Source organism: Haliotis cracherodii, unplaced genomic scaffold, assembly GCF_022045235.1.
Source record: "Haliotis cracherodii isolate W230 unplaced genomic scaffold, xgHalCrac1.p SCAF_9, whole genome shotgun sequence".
In the NCBI taxonomy this organism is placed as follows: Eukaryota; Metazoa; Mollusca; class Gastropoda; order Lepetellida; family Haliotidae; genus Haliotis; species Haliotis cracherodii.
In genome coordinates, this window is record NW_027266343.1 from 39,069,587 (window position 1) to 39,076,137 (window position 6,551).

Consider the following 6,551-nt stretch of genomic DNA (forward strand, 5'->3'; position numbering starts at 1 on the left):
TTATACCATGTCCGCCACGTGGGTCATGCGTCGGCGTTTGTTGTTAGGAGGGTACAAACACTGACTCGTGATAATGACTTCAGTGGGGTGACAAAAGGATAAATTGAAATATGGATTGAAAGCATATGTCCTACTCATCGTTTTGCAAGTCATGCACTTTTTTAAGAAGATTAATTGACTCATCTTCTTGTTCTGGCAGTTAACATACTGTTTAGCTTGTTTATGGACTATAACAGGTTGGTAATGAACTATAGCAATTTTGGTCATGAACTATAACATGTTGGTCATGAACTATGATATGATGGTCATGAACTATAGCAGGTTATTAAGAACTATAACAGGTTATCATGAAATCTAACATGTTGGTCATGAACTATTACATGTTGGTCATGAACTATAACAGGTTATTATGAACTATAACAGGTTATCGTGAAATCTAACATGTTGGTCATGAACTATGACATGTTGGTCATGAACTATAACAGGTTATTATGAACTATAACAGGTTATCATGAAATCTAACATGTTGGTCATGAACTATAACAGGCTGGTCATGAACTATAACAGGTTGTCATGAACTTGTAAATGTTGGTCATAAAAAATAGCAGGTTGATCATGAACTATGCAAAATCGATGCTAAAATACAAGTCAATCTTTTGATCTTGAACGGTCGGTGACCTTAAGATGATATTTCTTTGTGTTTCGGATAGTGTTTCCCGTTGAACAAAATCCAATATATCACAAACTATAATTGTTTAGTCAGGACAACATTTTATAAGAATTTATGCGATATTGTTCAGTAATTATCGCCCTATTACATTATTGGAAGTTTCTGGGAAGATTCTTGCTAAAGTTATAAGTAATAGGTTGTATAGATGGGCAGAGCAGGAACAGTTTTTCTCTCCGGAACAAGCAGGTTTTAGACGTGGATTCCAAACTACTGATAATATCTTTATTTTACACACAGTTATCAATAAATATCTCTCGTTGTATAAGGGTCGTCTTTACTGTGCCTTCATTGACCTGAAAGCAGCTTTTGATTATGTAGACAGGACAAGTCTTTTATTCAAACTCTGGTCTGGTAATGTCAAAGGCATGTATAATTTATTAAGAAATATGTATGCAAAAGTAAAGTCATGTGTCTCGCTTGAAAAGGGTTACATTCCATTCTTTGATTGTGCATTTGGCGTACGTCAAGGGTGCCAGTTATCTCCCTTTTTGTTTTCTTTCTTTATCAATGATTTGGTGGGATTTCTATCCCTAGAAGGTCAAAGATGTATAAGTTTAGACTTTATTGAGTTGTTTATTTTGCTTTTTGCAGACGACATTGTTTTATTTGACAGTACACCAATTGGATTGCAAAGGAGAATTAACAAACTAGATTCCTATTGTCAGAAATGGAAGCTTAAAATAAATACTGATAAAAGTAAAGTTATTGTATTTAGAAAAGCTGGCAGATTGGGGAAATATGAGAAATTTTATTTGGGTAGAGAAAACCTAGAAATCGTTAAATCGTATAAATACTTGGGCGTTCATTTTTTTAGTTCTGGCAGTTGGTATATTACACAGAAAATATAGCTGAACAGGCATGGAAAGTGTTATCATTAGCTAGATCATCAATTAAGGATTTTTATAGTTTACCATTTAATGTCTTATTGCATATTTTTGATGTAAAAATTTTACCTATTTTGCTATATGGAGCCGTTTGGGGTTTTTACTCTTCGCCTAATATTCTTCATGTTCAGGATAAGTTTTGTAAACAAATACTAAGACTTTCTGTCTCGACTCCGAACATTGTAGCTCGTGGTGAACTTGGCAGGTACTCTTTGAATGTCAATAAACACATTAAGATAGTTAAATATTGGATGAGGTGCATAAGTCAAAGGTAAAATATAATATTGTACAATGTATATAGATATCAGTATTGTTTAGTAGAGAAAAAATATAGATTGCTGGGCACTAAAAGTAAAAAACCTATTGTTCACTTATGGTTTTGGACAGGTATGGATGGAGCAGCGTGTTGTCAATGTCCAACAATTTCTAGTCGAGTTTAAACAAAGATGTATTGACATTGACGTTCAAAATTGGCTATCAGACCTTGGTAAATATTCTAAACTTGAAATGTACAGACAAATTAAGATGCAGTTAAGCAAAGAAGATTATTTTAATGTAATTAATGTAAAAGCTTATTGCATAGCGTTATGCAAGTTCCGCTGTGCCAACCACGACCTAATGATTGAGTACGGTCGACGTCTCAAACTTGACCGTAAGAATCGCCTTTGTCTCTTTTGTGTAATACCTAATATTGAATCAGAACTACATTTTTGTCTTGAATGTCCATTTTATCAGGACTTAAGAGAAAGTCTTATTCTAGAATTTTATTATAAATTCCCATCGAACAATAAGCTTATTTTATTATTCACATCACGGAAAATCACGGTCATAAATAATTTGGCTAAATCTATCTTTTTAGCTTTAAAGAAACGTAGTAAATATTTTGCATAATATGGATGTCCATCATTTAATATTTGCATAAACAGAAACTGTAATCATATTATATGGCGCTTCAAAGCTAATTATGTCAAGTTTCATGAATAATGGGCCGGTTGCCCTTTTACCGTAATAAACACACTCTACTCCACAAGTAATGTTGTTCTTCCAAAAAAAATATGTACTTTGTGAAACATGTCATCTTTAAGGGACCTGTTTCAATAAAAAAACACAACCTGCCCAAAAGAACAAAGTTACTGTGACAAAAGGCATCGTGCAATGTTTCAATTATTTCGGTTCAGTCTATGTGTTCCTGTTCTGATTCTCTTCGGATTCTACAGACGCATATCAAATGAGTGAGTGAGGTAGGTTTTGCGCCATTTTAACAATATTCCAGCAATATCACGGCGGGGGACACCAGAAATGGGCTTCACACATTGTACCCATCGAATCGAATCGAACCCGGGTCTTCGGCGTGACGAGCGAACGCTTTAACCACTAGGCTTACCCGATCGCCCCCATATCAAATCACAATCACGTACTTTCATTGAACGATTTATTGTATTGATTTCCATTTGTCTGTGTCAGATTTAGACAGCCATTGACAAATATGTGTGAGCATTCTCTTTGCATAAATGAGTGAGTGAGTCGGATTTACCACCCCTTTGAACAGTATGTTTTAATAAATTACAGAAGCCAGCTTAATGTGGGAGGAAAGCACGAAGTGCAGGTCTCAAACGTTTACCACTTTGGTGAAACCAACGAGCACGGTCTGGTGTTGACAAACTTAGAAACATATTCACATCCTATCTCAACATCCTATCTCGGCTTGCGAATAGCTCACATGGAAATACAACCCTTTGTCGTTGAAAGTTTCGGAATATAGAAGCATGACTTTAAATTCTTTAATGCGTGGGAGTAAGTACATAGACTACACCCACAGAATAAAGCTTCCCTCTGATCAATATCATTGTCTCAAACACAAACGAGTTAGAACATGCAATTAAGCTCCTATTAGAGATATAACACATTCCGCACGTATCACAAATGGCATATAAACATTCTCTAAATTAGACGTACAGATAATAATGTTATGTTATTGCCAGTCACGTTACTTTCTGAAATGGCGACATAGCCTAACACAAAGCATGGAGCAGAATACTAAACGCGAGCTTCAGAAATTATTTACGGCACAATATCCTCCTGATGTGTCATAAATAATGTCTTTGGCCATTAAGATAACGTCTGACCTATCCACGCGGTCTTAGAACGCTGTGATGTCACAGTCAAACTGACGCGAGTCAATGACGCCATATTGGAGGTCGACGTATTGGGTAAGGGTTTATAAACACTCGTCAAGCCTCGTTATCAACTTCAATAGACTCGGCCCTGCTCTTACTAAATAATTAGCGGTCGGTCGCCCTTTGCTATTTGACCAGTGGACAGATCATATAATCCCCCAGGAAGCGAGCACCTGCGTTTATATTTGTTATGCGATATTTAGCACATATTTTCGTGTTGGTCGGGGCCATATTCTCGTACATAAAGCACATATTACCGCGTAATCTGTCTCCCAGACGTTACGGAATTATTTGTCGACTCCTGGCTCCATTTTGATTTGATTTTGCAGACATATGTTTGTTACAAAGATAATTTTATATCTGGGACGAAATGTTAGTCTAATAACTACTGCTTTGCTGTCTGGAGAGTATAAAGGTTTAGCTATACCCAGGTGCTGTGTAAGATCATTGTATAAGAACTTGTTTGGTTCTTAACGATTTCTGACCGCCTCCGTGGTCTAGTGGTAGAGCGTCCGCCCGGACAGCGGAAGGACCGGGGTTCGATCCCCGGCCGCGTCATACCTAAAGACGTTAAAAGATGGTACTTGTTGTTACCCTGTAGCGCTAGAGTATTTGGACACGTACTATTGAGAATGAGATGGTTTGCCTGTTTAACTCTATTTCAGTTATATCACGGTGTGTCACTTTAATGTTTAAGCCAGAGGTATGCAGGCATCAGATATTTACCACCTCGGTTAAACCACTGACCATCTGCATGGTGCTAACAAACCAAGAAGCATAACCATGGCGAATCTGATAGTCGAACCCAGGATCATAGATTTTTGAAACGTCTAAGGGACGCAACTCTGTACAGCGACGACTTGTTACCCTTTTCCCCACGTCTTGTATTGTATAGTAACATGTAACTAGTAGTCATGACGAGTTTTATGGAATTGACCTCTCATTTCAGAATTTTTAATATTTATGTTTAAGTGGAGCGTCTCCATGGTGTAGTGGACAGAGCGCGCTAGCCTTTTAAGTAGGGCGTCTCCATGATGTAGTGGATAGAGCGCGCTAGCCCTTTAAGTGGGGCGTCTCCATGATGTAGTGGAAAGAGCGCGCTAGCCTTTTAAGTGGGGCGTCTCCATGATGTAGTGGAAAGAGCGCGCTAGCCTTTTAAGGAGGGCGTCCCCATGATGTACTGGATAGAGCGCGCTAGCCTCTTAAGTGGGACGTCTCCGTAGTGTAGTGGACAGAGCGCGCTAGCCTTTTAAGTGGGGCGTCTCAATGATGTACCGGATAGAGCGCGCTAGGCTTTTAAGAAGGGCGTCTCCATGATGCAGTGGATAGAGCGCACTAGCCTTTTAAGTGGGGCGTCTCCATGATGTAGTGGATAGAGCGCGCTAGCCTATTAAGTGGGGCGTCTTGGCCAGATCATACCATGGTAACAGACGTTAAAAGATGGTATTTGTTGTTACCCTGCCTGGCACCTGACATTAAGGGAATAAAACAAGGATTGGTCTGTTCGGGGTTACTAAAATGCATTGGGTCACTATAATGAGTGGGGTATCCATGTTAAACGCCGTCACGGTATCTCAGTCGGCTGGCACTATACAAGTCCGAACTTGTACTACCAGTCACACACACGAGTGCATGCATGTCGATACACGAACAGTCTTAAATCTGTCTTTCACAGACAAGTCATGCTCTGTTATGTCTGCGAAGGCCGAACCCATTAACTACCCGATATAGCATCACTGGAAGCAGAGCCCACTCCCAACGGATGCTAGGCAAAGATGACAAAACAAACTACATTTTCAGTTTCAGTCGCGTGTCATCCGTGGTATCCGTCAACAGCATCATGCGCATCGATTTCGGACATCCCGCTACCAGTTCGTTAATTTGTCTCCAAGAACACCCCTTCCTAATATCTATTTTTCTTCTAATATGAATATCTGAACAAACAGATGTCGTTGAGTCCCGAGCTTTGTTGATTACAATATCTAGTTGCTGTGGCACTTTGGGCGCTCCAACACATTATCTGGAGCATCAATGTCGGGTAAAGTACGCGCATCTCAGTCACTCAAACACATTACCGTGTTTCTGTATTTAGCTTAATGTCAACCCACTCTCATGTCAGCTATGTACTTTGTCTTAATGGCATAATGGAATACATAGAGAATCTCACCCGAGTGTCTTTTGATATCAAATATAATAACACGAGTTGATAAAAGTGGAAAAACTCCGATATCTACATGGTAGATATCGCTTTTATAAATCACTGTTTTCACGTATTTCGATTTAAGACTGATATTGGATGATAAATAAAATATCCCCCTCGTGTCTTTTGGTATAGACTCGTTGATGTATTTGATATAAAAAGACAGTCTATTTATTACCCACAAGGGCGAACATACTCGGGTTCATGAACATCTTAATGTGCCCTTGGGTCATATCACGTCACGAGACAACAGTGTTTAGTTTCCGTCATCTTGACGGCACTGTTGAAGTCATTCGAATCTTGTGACGTGAGGTCGGAATGACGTCAATCTAGAAACGACGTCATAGCTGAAGATTGTTGACGTATTCGAAAAATTGTGGTTCAATTGCCGTTGCGACTTGCTGTCCTTCTTCGGTGGTAAATAGAACATTATATGAGTGTTCATGTCATACTATGTTTACAACGCTCGTGACGTGAACATAGTATGACATGAACCCTCCCATAATGCTAGTATCCTTTATATATTATACATTTGTTTTCAAAATGCTTTCAAAATATAT